This window comes from Castor canadensis, chromosome 8 (genome assembly GCF_047511655.1).
Source record: "Castor canadensis chromosome 8, mCasCan1.hap1v2, whole genome shotgun sequence".
Classification (NCBI taxonomy): domain Eukaryota; kingdom Metazoa; phylum Chordata; class Mammalia; order Rodentia; family Castoridae; genus Castor; species Castor canadensis.
The window spans coordinates 108,627,524-108,642,346 of NC_133393.1; positions in this window are offsets into that span (position 1 = coordinate 108,627,524).

A 14,823-nucleotide genomic window follows, 5' to 3' on the forward strand; every position below is an offset into this window, starting at 1 on the left:
AATCCTCTAATTATTAGTTTAGATCATTAATAGTTTCCCCACCACCACCACCAACCTGTAAACTTTATGAGAGCAGGGAAAAGTCCAATGTTTCCTTCTCAGGTCCTCCTCCTTCCTTTTCCTTCACTTTCATCACTGTTCTATTACCAGCACAAACACAGGATCTGGTACATACTAACTGACCAATACATACATACATACATACATACATACATACATACATACATACATATATATATGTGTATATGGGGGGGGGAGAGAGAGTTATGTATATCTTTACTATAATTTTTTAAATTAGAAAAGTAAATAAATACACATGAAATGAATGAATAAACAAATAATACCTTCTCCCACCCACTCTCCTCCTTTCAATGCCACACCCAGTTCTCCCTCCAGCCATGGCAGCAAGCTGGCCCTAGTAGGACCAGAGAAGCCCTGCCTCTTGTCGATTGTGTGGTCAACACCTTTGAGGTCCTTCCTGTAACAAGATTCAAGGCATAGTCATGGTGGCAAGACTTGGGCTTTAACTACAACAATGCATCTTTTTGTAATACTTTCCAGTTCAAAATATCAATCTCCCTCATAAATGCTCCCTCCCTTAACATATTGTATAACCTGACATCTCTGGGCCCTGTGGTGACACATTTTGACATACATACAGGAAATTCTTCAAACATGAATAGAAGTTGGCAAAGGATTGCTTTTCTGCACTATTTTGCAAAAGTCACTAATGTGGACTGGGTTGCACAATAATAAATTATTCAGATCATTAATCTAAAGAAGTTAATTCATTATGATCAATACCCTCTAAGGGAATTGGTGTGTGGCATTCAATTTTTATAATGTAATTAGTTTTGAAATATTCAAATTAAGGGAAACTAAGATCTCCATTAAAAAAAAAAAGAAAAGCACCCAGCCTCCTCATTTCTAAGTAAAAATATACCGCATTCTGGTCTTTATATGAGTAAATCCAAATTATGATTTTTTGCCACTTAGATAAAAGTTCCTTTGTGAATGATCTTACACTGTGTCATCATATGAAAAAAAATTATTTAAAAAAAATTTTTTTTGGCAGTACTAAGGTTTGACTCTAGGGCTTTGCTCTTGCTAGGCAGGCTCCCTACCGCTTGGGCCACATCTCCAGGCCTGAAAAAAAAATTCTTAAGTAAGTAAATTACAAATTGTCAGTGTTGAAAACTGTCCCCTCTAAACCACAAAGAGTATTTCTAAAATTGATAAATTTTCTAATTAGAAACTTCAGATTATCATTCTATGCATATGGCCAACATAAGCTCTGTCATTTCCTTAAACTTAGTTTTGTGTCCTGCACTACCAAAGGCAATACCTCATCTTCTTATTATCAAGTCCTATGTTTGGAGAAGTTTACCTAGCTCGTTAAAAGTATCCTCATTGAGTCCTTGTTATTTTAATTCAGGGTTGGTCAACCTTCACACTGTAGATGACTCCTTGTTGTGGGGGCTGTCCTGTGCATTGTAGGATGTTTAGTCTCTCCCTAGTTTCTACTCACTAGAAACCACAAGTGCTTCCCCGTTGTGACAACCAAAACTATTTTCAGACAATGTCATCCCTGCTTTCTGTGAGGGTTAGGGGAAGGATAAAATTGCCACCATTGAGAACCACTTTTGAAATCTTTTTGTTCCTTCCTAACAGGAAGGCATTATTGCACCACTATTTTATTTTCTCTTTAAGTCTTTATCAAGAATACTAACAACCACCAGGAGCTGGTGACTCACGTCTTTAATCTTAGCTACTCAGGAGGCAGAGATCAGAAGGATCATGGTTCGAAGCCAGCCCAGACAAATAGTTTGAGAGACCCTACCTCAAAAATACCTAACACAAAAAGGGCTGGTGGAGTGGCTCAAGGAGTAGGTCCTGAGTTCAAACCCCAGAATACTAACAGTCATTCATTGAATATATACTCATGTCAAGTAAGCACTTCTCCTTTAGTGATTATCTCGTTTAATCCTTACCTCACAGCTCTAAGGGAGGCGGTATTATTCCCATTACACAGAAGAGGAAACTGGGGGGTGAAAAAACTCAGTAATTTGTAAAGATATAGTTGGATAACAACTCCAGGTCCAACTGACACTAGCACTCTTCTTGTAACCATACCCACCCCAAGTTCTGAATTTGTACTCAGAACAAAAGTTCAGGTCCCAACCACGCCTTTTGTAACTTGGGAAAATCATATGACCGTCCTCACAGGGTTGGGAATATTTAATTAAATAGAAAGTGTGATCTGCTCAACAATATAAGGTATTGTGTTAGTTACTTTTGTGGCACTGTGACAAAATACCTGACATAAACATTTAAGGGAGGACGGATTTATTCTGGCTCACAGTTTCAAACGTTCAGTCCATGGTCACTTGGATCCATGTTGCTGGGCCTATTTTGAGGCAGAACATCCTGGCAGCAGGAGTGAACAGAAAAGACAACAGGAAGCAGAGAACAGGGGAGTACAGGAATGGACCAGAGCAAGATATAGACCCTATGGACACATTCCCCAGTGACCTACTTGCCCAAGTAGGCCCTACTTCCTGCCTTTTATCACCTTCCCAAAACTGAGGAATTATCAAAGAATAAGTTCATTCATTAGGTCAGAGTCATGCTGTAACCATCTCTCAACTTACCATTACAGACACACGCTAATCTCCTAGGCATTGCTCAATCTGGTCAGGTTGATAATAAAGATTAACAATCACAGTTATTATTATTAAAATTTCATTTTCTGATGCATTTTTACTTCAGCAATTTAGTTAGAAAAGAGAATACAAATCAAACAGTATTCATAAGTAAACCAAAAATAATTGTGTCCACTATTGTAAAACCTCAACTTCCTGAACAGAACACTTTATAACTCCCACTCTTGTCTCTTTGAATTCCGCTTCTTATCAAACAGACCCAGTGTATTTTATTTTAATTCCTAGACCATAGATTTCTGACCTCTCAGTATCATGTCTATTTCTTTCATTGACTTTTTTTTCAAGACATAATTTTAAATGGTACCTCTCTAATCATGTATATTAGCAACAGATAAGAATTCTTCACTTTCTTGCACATAGAGTACAGCAATGTGTACATTTTTCCCTCTCAAATTTGTTTTTCTCTCATAGCAGTTGAACTGCTTATAAGGAAAATTATGAAATAAAAAGAAATTCTGATCAATTTTTTTTTAATGTGGTTCAAGTGTCCCTAACGCACAGAGACAAACTCAGGGACCAATCTTGAGTTGACAGTACTTCTGACTGTCATGTGCTCCACACTCAATTCCGAAATGGAATTACAGCAACAAACTCTCAAGACACCTTTGGGGATGGAGGGGGCTTTGGTTTCCTCATTAGGTCAAGCTTCCCCATCCCAGGTTCACATCTGTAACAGAAGGACAGTGTTCACTCCACAGTGGGCAGGAATTGTCTGTTTTGGTCATTGCTGTTCAGATCTAGAACCAGTGTCTGCCACCTAATATGTGGTTTGAGTCTTAAATCCATTCCTTGAAAGCTGTGATATTAGGCAATTCACCTAACCTGTTTAATCATCACCCTTCTGATCTAACAACTAGAACAGGGTTATACAAATACCAAATACGAGTTAATATTCAGCACTGTGCCCAGTAGGCACCCAATATAGGTTTTAACTTAGTTACTTGTGTTATTGTCTCTGTGTAGAATCTCTTCTTCCCACCCTCTTCTTTACCTGGCTCCTTGAGATCTTTCGGGTTCTTCAGGAAACTGGTGATACTGATCCACAAAATGAGACAACTCCTTCACAATGCCCCTCAACCCACCCTCCAGCACACATGCCACCATTACAACCACCACCACCACCACCACCACCACCACCCACACACACCTGGCTTCAGTAGTTGCTTGGTTTCACCTTTCCCCCTGTGGTCTACCTTCTTGGTGACCAGAGGCCTTAGAGGTACTTTCTGTTGTGTCAGCCTAATCTTCCTCTATGTGAGTGGCTTTGAAACCTGTGGCTAAAGCTCAGACTGACCAAATTCTGAGCTGGGTACACTATCAACAATCCAGCGTGTGCTTTAACTTTCATTTTAGCTATTAAATATTACTATAGAAAGGGAGTCTGTTTCTTGAGCTTGGTATTACTTTGCATTTCCTCACACATCCTTGAACGTCAGGCCTATCTCACTTCTAAATTCCATTTGGTCATTTTTACCAATAGTAACTGATCACAATGGTGCCATTGCAGTTTTCTACCATGGTGACTAGGCAGCAGCGTAGAGGTCAATCAAAGGGCCTTCTTCCTCTACCTCTGCATCTTTTCTCTTCCCAAACCATGTTTCCATGAGCCATGGTCGCTCTAGCAAATCTTTTGTTTCCTGACACCAAATACGTGGGAGGTTTTTCCTCCTGACATCAAATATGTGATGTATTTTCCAACAATTCAATTCAGGTTTACTAACTCCTAGAGTTAGCTTTAGACTTCACAGGTTAAGAACTCAGTCTCACAGGTCTGCCCCACACTTCAGATGCCTGCTGTAAATGGAATGCCTAGGCTACCCACGTTTCCAGGTGGTTGACTACAAACTCAAGAGTAAATTCAGCAATTTTCTAGAATGACCCACAAAACCTAGAAAGCACTTTACTCACTGTTTATATATATTTTTTTAATTTTTTTTTTTTGGTGGGACTGGGGTTTGAACTCATGGCTTCATGCTTGCAAAGCAGGTGCTCTACTGCTTGAGCCATACCTGTAGTTCATTTTCCTCTGATTATTTTGGAGATGAGGGTCTCATGAACTATTTGCCCAAACTGGTCTCCCAATTTCAGCCTCCCAAGTAGCTAGGATTACAGGCATGACCCACTGCCCTCTGGCCCACTGTTAACAACTATAGATGATACAACTCAGATGCAGCCAGATGGAAGAGATGCAAAGGCAAGGTATGGGAAAGGGCACTGAGCCACTATGCCTTCTCCAGGCATGCCACCCTCCCAGAACCTCCCAGAACTTAAATGTGCTCGCCAACCCCATCAATTAGAGGGTTTGTTTTGTTTTGTTTTGGCAGTACTGGGGTTTGAACTCAGGGCTTCCTGCCTGCAGGGCAGATGCTCTACTGCTTGAGCCACACCTCCAGCCCTTTTTACTCTGATTATTCTAGAGATAGGGTCTTACTTTTGGGCCAAGCTGGCCTGACCCATGATCCTCTTATTTTAAGCTTCCCACTGCCCTTCAGATGACAGGTGCACCACCACACCCAGCAAAATTTTTTGTTGAGACAGGGGTCTCACAAACTTCTTGCCTGGACTGACCTGGAACCATGATCTTCCCAGTTTCAACTTCCCACATAGGTTGGAATGCCAGACGTGAGTCACCACACCCAGCTATTGATTGAGATATGGTCTCACAAACTTTTTTTGCCTGGGCTAGCCTTTAACCTCAATCCTCCCAATTTCAGACTGCCAAGTAGCTAGGATTTAGAGGCATAAGTCATAGGTGCCAACTCAGTTAGGGGTTTCACTACACAGACAGGATCATGGTCATTGGTGACTGGCTCAGTCCCCAGCCTCTTTTCCTGCCCCCAAGGTTGGGGTTGTATGGATGAAAGTTCCAAGCTTCTAATCGAGGTTTGAATTTCTGGCAACCAGTTCCCATCCTGAAACTATTCATGAGCCTATCACAAGTCACCTCATTAGAAGAAAGGGTGCTCTATCACCCTTGTCGCTCAGCAAATTTTAAGAGCTTCATGCCAGGAACTGGGAACAAGAACTAAATAAATACCTTTCTTATTATACTACAATGACTTAATAAGTTATTACATCTGCTGCAGATGTTTTTGGCTCTAAGTAAGAGCATTCCTAAATAATAGTGATTTTTAAATGAAAGGATTTTTTTCACAAGCAACAAAATTGGAGCTAGATTTTGGCTGGTGTCGCTTCAGAAGTTCGGCAAAGACGGAGCTCAGCCCTGGGGACAGAGCTATGACTCTCAGGCTCTTTCTTAGTGGCAAGAGGGTTGCAACAACTCAAGCCTCAGGTCTTCACCCAGCAGCTCTCAAGACAGAGAGTAGGCTGCAGATAGAAGCAGAGAGTTTTTTTCTTTCTTCCTCTTATCAGGAGGAAAATATCTCCCAGAAGCCCCTCATATTCATTCATGTGTTTGTTTATTCACTCAACAAGTATTTATTTTATGGCTAATATAAGCAACACTTTTATAGGTACATGAGATATATAGACATAGACAAAGATCCCAGCCCTTATAAAATACATACTCTAGAAGAGATACAGAGATAGCATAAACAAGCATAATAAATAACTTACTTACATGATGTGCTAGAAATTGACAGGTGCTATGAGAGGGAAAAAAAAAGGAAGACATAGATCAGAGGAGAATATGGTAGTAGAAACAGTACGTCAATTTAAATAGTGTGCCCAGGAATCTCACAAGAAGGGAACATTTGAGCAGAGTCTGAAAGGATGTGGGAAGCTATGGGGAAAGCCTTCCAGGCAGAGGGAGCAGCCAATATTAAAGGGGTACTCAGCTCTGGGATAGCCAAGGCCCAGGAGGAAGCCTGTGCAGCTGGGGCAGAGCAAACAGGGAGATGATGGTAAGAAGGCTCAGAAGTATTGGAATATTGGAGGTGTCTCATCATTTGGGATTTTTTTTTTTTTTTTGCAGTACTGGGTTCATGGCTCTATCATTTGTGCTTCCCTGAGTAGCTGGAATAACAGGCTTATCCCACCACATCACACCATTGGTTGAGATGGGGCATAGTGAACTTTTTGCCTGAGTTGGCCTTGAAATGAGATCCTCCCAATCTTTGCCTCCTAATTAGCTAGGATTACAGACTTGAGCCAGTGTACCTAACCTATTTGGGGTCTTACACACTATTACAAGGACCTCCCCTTCTATCTTACTTCCCAAAAGGTGGTCAAATGCTCACATCCTTGAGAATAGGGGATTTCCTCATGATGTCTGCACATAAGCAGGGTCTGTGAACAAAGAAGAAGATAGAGGGGCAGGCCTCGGGTCGGGGCAGATGCAAGACTGCAATAAGACTTATCTCCATAATTGGATGAGTTGATGAAACTCAACACCACAGAGATAAGTAACTTTGGAAATGTGTAATAATTGAAACTCTTTTTTTAAAACTTCACAAGAAAAATCCAGGTGGCCACCACATAAACAAATGGAGGAATGCATTCATAAGAAATCAATTCTTCCCCTTTTCCTGATTTTCTGAGTTATTTTGTCTCTTGCCTCAAATTCCAACATCAGTAAAGATCTGAGACTTCTAGTTCAACAAAGGGCACTTCTGTAAATTGACTGATTCTAGCAGTGTAATACAATGATTAATGCTAGTCTAGGCATGCCAAGGATACAATCCTAGCTGAACGACTCAGTTTTCTCATCAGACAAATGGGAATGAAGATAATAGCAGTGTTTAATCCTTGCAGAAGATGGTGTTCATCCATCAAAAGCACCTAAAGTAGTAGTTGACTTATAGTGTGTACTTATTAATTAATTAGCTATAAGGTAATAATCTTCCGAGTCATCTAAATATTTGCCATTTTGCCCTGGCCAAGGCAGCAAAACTTTCTACATCGAAGCATAAAAGCATCTGTTCCCTGAACCCTGACTTGTAGGGAATTGGTGGACTCTGCCTTCTAGTAGCTTTCTTTAGATGAATTACTTGGCAGCTCTCATAACTCTAGGGACATGCTCACCACATTTTTTTAAGATGATGGGAATTGATTTTTATCTTTAATTTTTGCTTACAAATAATGCATCTGTTATGAGAAAAATAACAAGCCCTAAAGGAAAAATGCAGACACGTCTGTTCTCACTTTGCCTTGAGTCAAAGGATCACAATAGCTAGCACCAATAAACTTAGTGAGAAACAGTTGGCAAGTTGTGATTGCAAGTTAGACTCTTTTATTGCCACATTCCAAATACACATTCAATTGTGCATATTCATGGGGTTCAGTGTGATATTTACACATGTGCATATAGTGTGCACTGATCAAATAGAAGCTTCTGAGCTGGCAGAGTGGCTCAAGAGGTAAAGTGCCTGCCTAGCAAGTGCAAGGCCCTGAGTTCAACACCCAGTACCACCAGAAAAAAAAAGTGTTCAAATAAAACCTTTCTTTTTAACACCCCCTATCTCCAGTAATCACTATTTCAGTCAACTTTTTTTTAGCTTTCACATGTGTATCATATACTTTGTATGATACTTGTCTTTCTGTGTCTGTTATTTTGCTTAACATGTCCTCCAGTTCCATCTATTTTGCTGCAAATGACAAGACTTTGTTCTTCTTTATGCCTGAATAATACTCCGTTTTGTGTGTGTGTGTGTGTGTGTGTGTATATATATATATACATATATATATATGTAACATTTTCTTTATCCACTTATCTATTGGACAGCTAAGCTGATTCCACACCTTAGCTGTTGTGAATAGTGTCACAATAAACAAATACGGGTGTACAAGTATCTTCTTGGTACATCTTGGATGTATATGGAGAAGTGGTATTGCTGGATCCTATGGTAGACCTGTTTTTTGGGGTTTTTTTGTTTTTTTCTACTTTTTGGTTTTTCTGAGGTAACTCCATACTGTTATCCACAATTTGGATTCCCATCAACAGTGTATGGGAGTTCCTTTTTCTCTCCATTCTCACCAGCACTTGTTATCTTTGGGGTTTGTTTGTTTCGTAATAGCTATTCCAACTGGGATAAGTAACGGAATCTTACTATGGTTTGATTTGCATTTCCCTGATTAAACAACGCTCAACATCGTTAGCCATTAGGGTAGACTCAGTGGACCCTAGCTATGCCCAGTGTGATGATCTTCTAAAATTCAGAGTTCAGCATGGTCTCATTCCCTTATCATATTACTTGGGTCGCTTTCTGATGCAAATGACTAAAACTAACGTAAGGGAAATAAGGTTGGCTCTTCCAGGTTGGAGTCCAGAGCACCTACCTTTAGAAATGGCTGAAGTGGCTCAGGTACTTCATCCATTCTCTCCCCAGGCTCTGCTTCTGTTGCACTGGCTTCATTCAAGGAAAATAAGGGGAACACATGTTGAGAAGCTGAAAGCAATAGCTACAACAGGAGGTAATACCCTGAACTACATGTGACTGCTGGTAACTGAGTGAAAGATCCACTTCCTGCCCTTAGAAAACCAAAGTCTACCCATTATTCAGTTCCCAGGAAAACTGCCAAATCTCCCACGAAGACATCTCTGATGACCTCAGCCCCCAGTGATTGCTGCCTTATCAAAATGTTGAAGCACTTATTTTCTACATTTTTTCTTCAAATTGGCATATATGGTATCATATCACCAACCTAAAAAAGTATAAACATAAAAACATTTTTGTAACTAAAAATCTACACACAAGCTGAGTGTGCTGCACTCAGCTGTAGTCCCAGCCACTCAGAAGGCTGAGACAGGATCACTGTAGCACATGAGTTTTAGAACAGCCTGTGACACTCGGCAAGGCCCTTCTGAAAAAAAACCCAATAAAATTGCGGATATGTACATTTCATAGCTCCAGATCATTCTTTTTTTTACAACTTCAATTACTTTTTCTTATTATAAAAGTTATACCTCCTTCAGGTTACATGTGGCAGATTGAACTCATAAATCATACCTTTTCCCGGTCTCTTCTGCCTCCTGCCCAAATGCTAGTGAAAGGATTTTGTTTAAGGCTTAAGGACAGAAGACAAAGAGGAGGTAAAACCAGCATACTAGAAACCAGGATGACTTAACAAAGCCACAGCGACTGAAACAGCTTTGAGGAAAGCTCACAACAGCCTGGCTTATGCCAGAGACTCAGCAACAAGGTGTGTCTCCAAAAGGAGGGGTACAGGGGAGCCGAAAGAAGAAGCCTTGACAGAGTGCCCAATTCAAAAGCAGTACCCAATGGAGCAAAACTCTTCCTTGCCCACTGGACAAAGCAACTGTCCTCCTCAACCCAACAGAAAACCAAGTTTCCTCCCTGAGAAGGTGAAGCAGAGAGACTCAAGCATCCAGGCCCAGCTGGGGTCAAGAACATATTATCCAGATTAAGGATCCAGGGCTGATGGAGTATGGGAGAGTGCCTGCTAACAAGTGGGAGGCCCTGAGTTCCAAGCTCAGTACCACAAAAAAAAATTAATAAAAATTTTAAAAAATTATGGACTCCAGGCCCAGATGGGGTTGGAAGGGCTCAGTACATTCTAATCCATGCACTTCCAACAACAGCAACAATGATTATGACCTTGTAACACTTACTGAACACTCATTATATCCTAGCTTCTGTGCTAAGCACTTTACATACGTTATCTCCTTGAATAAATCTGATGATGTAAATACTACTTTCTTGTCATTTTAAAAGGCAAGGAAATCAAGTCTCACATAGTATAATGACTGGCCCAAAACCCCATCATTTGGACCTGAATCACTACACTATATGACCCTCATTTACCAATTATTTGCTCATTTATTTATTCAGCAACTATTTACTGTCTGGCAGGTACTGCTTTATTATGGTTTACAAAGATGAATAGAATATTTGGTCTCTATCCCCAAGAAGTTCTTAGTATAAAGGGGCAATAAATTAACAAGTGTCAGTGATACATTGAACAAGTAGGTCTTTAAACTGAAATTCCAGTCTTTCTTTCTGCTAGTGGCCTAATTCCATTTTGCGGACTCTATCTGCCTTAAATGGGAAGAAGGTGAAATCTTGGGCAGATTCCATAAACTCTTTTGAATAGCCTTAGTGCAAAATCCCCCAGTCTCTGATAAGATGAACACATTTTAATTCCATTTAACAATCAAAATGTCATTTAAAGTTAACGCTGCTCAGCCTCCAGCACAGGGCTGCCTCTGGCTGTGGAGTAAGCAGTGGGGAAGAGGGAACATGGTTAGCCTCCTCTTACCTCCCTGCTCCTGCTTCTCATCACCTATGTGTGTTCCCAACACTCTCTGGCTCCCCAAGATTGGAGCCAGAGAAATTCACAGAGAAACAGTGGGAAGTGTCTTACCTAATCAATGCCATTGTGTTTATCAGTGCTCTATGGCCTTGGGGATGTTACAGGTGACTCTTCCTATGTGGGTGCTGTTGAAGGATCCTCAGAAGTACACCCACTAAAGTCTTCTGAACAGCCCCCCTTGACCCTGGTAATGGTTCCTCCCCTTTCCCCAGCCATCCATATTTGTACCTCCTTTACTGGAGTCCCATTTCTTTCTCTTCTGGCTGTCTTTTTGGTCAGGGTTCAAAAATGACACAGGGTATGGCAGTAGACACCTGTAATTCCAGCTACTCAGGAAGAAGAGGTAAGAGGATTGCTGTCCAAGCCCAGCCTGGTATAATCTTGAGACCCTATCTGAAAAACAAACAGGCTAGGACTGTGGTTCAAGTGGTAGAAAGCCTGCCTAGCAAGTGTGAGGCCCAGAATTCAAAACCCAGTACAGCCAAAAAAAAAAAAAAAAGGTTCCAAGTCATTTGCTACGGTGAGTCCTATGTCCAGTCAGTGAGAAACCCTCATGCACTCCTGTCAGTTATTATGCATTAAAATGCAGCTTACTCCCTGTGAAGACCTGTCATCCTCTGCTCTGCCAGTGGGCAGGTGGGTACCGCCTGGGTCTTTTACCATCAGCCTTCTTAGGCACAGAACCAATGACTATCCCTTTGCTACTGTCCCTTGGGACTTTTGATCTTCTCTCAAGTGGCCTTGCTGACATTTTCTTGCTTGACTTGAGAAAAGAGGGAAGTCCCTCCCCCTATTTCCTGTGGGTGGGGGAGAGAAAAGTACAGCACTCAATGTCATACTCATGGAAGGATCACTCCTGCTTCTCTGAAGTCTTTTCTACCCTGGAAGTAGATCAGAGCTCACAAAAGACCCCTCGCTGGCACCCCAGCATGTGGGCTCTAGCATCCCTCATGGGAATATGGTACTGCCTAGCACCTAGTGTTTCAGTCTCAACAGAGACATTTTCTGGAAAAGCACAAAGGTGATGAGCTCCATGAAGGGTGAAGCGTGATGAGGGCACATGGTGTATTCTGGGTAATGGTAGAAGAGGAACCCCAATTGCCAGAGTATAGAGGTCTCAGTTCGGCCTTGGGGGTGGGGACGTGGCTCAGTGGCAGAATGTTTGCTTAGCATAAACAAGCTTTGATTCCCAGCAGTGCAAAAAAAAAGTTTGGTCTTTCTTCAGTGAGGTCAACAGGCAACCACAAAGGAGACCTAGCATAAGAGAAGTCTGATAAGTTCAAATAATGTGGGAGGCCTGAACGGGAGGAAAGAGAGCCTGCTGTGCAGCAGGCAGAAGGAAATTCGATGCAGACATGAGGGGGTGGCAACCCTCGGGCCTCTTCTGATTATTTGCATATATTTTTGCTTCTAGAGCTTCATGCTTATGGAGACAACTCATGTTTTGCTTAATTTCCCACTGAGGTCACTTCCTATATTTAGAAATGTATTCTGTGCAAAAAATATATGTATATATAACAAGCTCAGATTAACGGTTTCCAACACAAGACTCTGTAGCCCCTGAGAAAAAGAAAACCTTTGGGGTCTTGTTTCTGATTATATTCACAAGTATCAAAAAGCCACCTGGGAATGGTTTTCTAAGTCACAAAAGGTGGATGAGTTGGCCACACAGCAATAACTTTCCAGACAAATGAATTTTCATACAATTGTTAACATCTCATTTGTACTCACTAATTCTTTGCTTGCATGACTTTTTTTTTTTTTTTTTGGATAGGCTATTCAGAAATAATTCCATCCCTGATGCTTTTACCACACACGTGGACATGTATTATTTTCATGGAAATACGTAACTTGGTGTCTCCTGAAGAAACTGTTAAAAGCTCTGAAAGAAAAGAAAAGAACTAAACCGTATAAATCTGAGCAAGGCTACGCAATCTGGTTCATTTTTGGACGATTTCTCAATGTGATCCACACCTTGAACTCATTTGGGGCTCCTTTCCTCATTACTTCTCACCCTGTGTTTCCTTAATTAGATTCCCGATAGCCTGTAACACCAGCCTTTACCCAACGTGATGATAATCTTATTTCTGTTTTCAATGGGATTATGAGATTTTTCTTAATTAAACATGAGGCAAATTCCAATACTCAAATCTCACTAGAAAACACAAAGGCTTATTGTACAACCATTTCTAAATGTCCTTTCTCTTGCTAGACATGACTGCAGAGCAGTATCAGTTACAAACCCACTGGTCATGTGACCAAAAATACCTCAGAGAAGGTCACCAAGTTGCCTCCCATCTTCTAGGAAGTTCCTATGACTAGGCTTAGATGCTATGTTCTTGACACCCACACCTCACAGCAGATCTTCTGTCAGGCTAAGCTGCCACTTTCTTCTCAGCAACCCCTGAGTCAGGCCTCGCACACAGTAAATTTTGATTATTTTACTGAATCTTAGGCAAGGACAGACAGACCTGTTAGAAATCATTTCACAGATGTCTTAAAGCTCTTTTTTTTTTTTTTTTTTGGGAGTTTGTTCACAATCAGCAAGTGTTTTATTGCTTCTTCAGTAAAAAGTAAATCAAGGAAGACTTACTCCACAGGAGGAAGTAGAGCCTGAGTGAGTTAAGGTCATCTATGTCTTTCCCTACTCTGGCTCAATCTTCTACTGGGAAGCTGCATGTTTAGTTTTCAATAATGAAAGAGAAGAGGAAAGAGAAAATTAGAAACATTGGGTCAGTTTTTCTGAGGAGGCAAAAAACACCAACATTGTCAAAATGACAGGAAACATTTCTCTAATTTGATTAGACCAAATTGCCTACTAATTTGGGCTGATGGAATTACTTGGAAAGCCCCTGCCTGGAGAGGTCAACCTAGGAAGGGCACAAGGAGCATAACCTCTAACTTGCTTGGACTGATCGTTTTAAAGGATATCTAAACTATCTGAATAATTCTCCAAGAGTCCATTCATTCTGTAAAAGCAGAACACATTATTGTTCATTAATGTGTTGAAAATATTCATCTTAACGTACAACTCATTTTAGGAAACAAATTGTGATGGTTAGGATATAGTCCCAGTTTTACACAATTCTAGGTATCTTTGTATAATCAATGTAAGTTTTATGACTATTTTATACAGGACTTGGGGTAGGATTTTACTATTTTATATTATTTTAGAGGATTACAGTTGTAGCTTTGACATGTTATTAATCATGCCTCTGTTTTATTTGATACTGAGTCTTTGGTCAGCCCTTAATTTTAATAGCATCATTGTCACTAGAGGAGAAAATGTTCCATTTTATGAAAGACATGATTTGTAAGGACACAATGTGGCCAAAAGAGGGGACTGGCTATAAAATCCAGGAACATGTACTTACAGCTGTAGTCACAGTAATCACAGGAAATGTCTTAAGAAAAAGGGGACTGACTAACAGATTGTAAGATGGATAATCAGCAAAGACTTGCTGGAGAAAACAGGCTTCAATCTGTTATTTGAAGGGAAAGAAATAGAGTAAAGAGTGAAGACACTGTAGGTGGTTAAAGTCATTGTCATTTAGCGTCTGTTGAACAGAAGGTGTTTACGGCTGAGCCAAGTCACTCTCCTCTACTTCCTCCAGTCATTCACACCAGGTAACAGAACAGAACATAAGCAGTGAATGCCTGTTTTATTTTATGCTGTAACAAATAATAGTTATTATTATTACAATTACAACTAGGCCTCCATCCTCAAAAGCTTGAGTCTAGTGGGGGAGAGACAGATGGTACAGTAGGGTAAATCCTGTAATTGAGAGGATATCAGAATACAAAGAAACAGGTACTAAATCTGAGTTTGTGGACACAGGGAAGTCTCTCTCTCTCTCTCTCTCTCTCT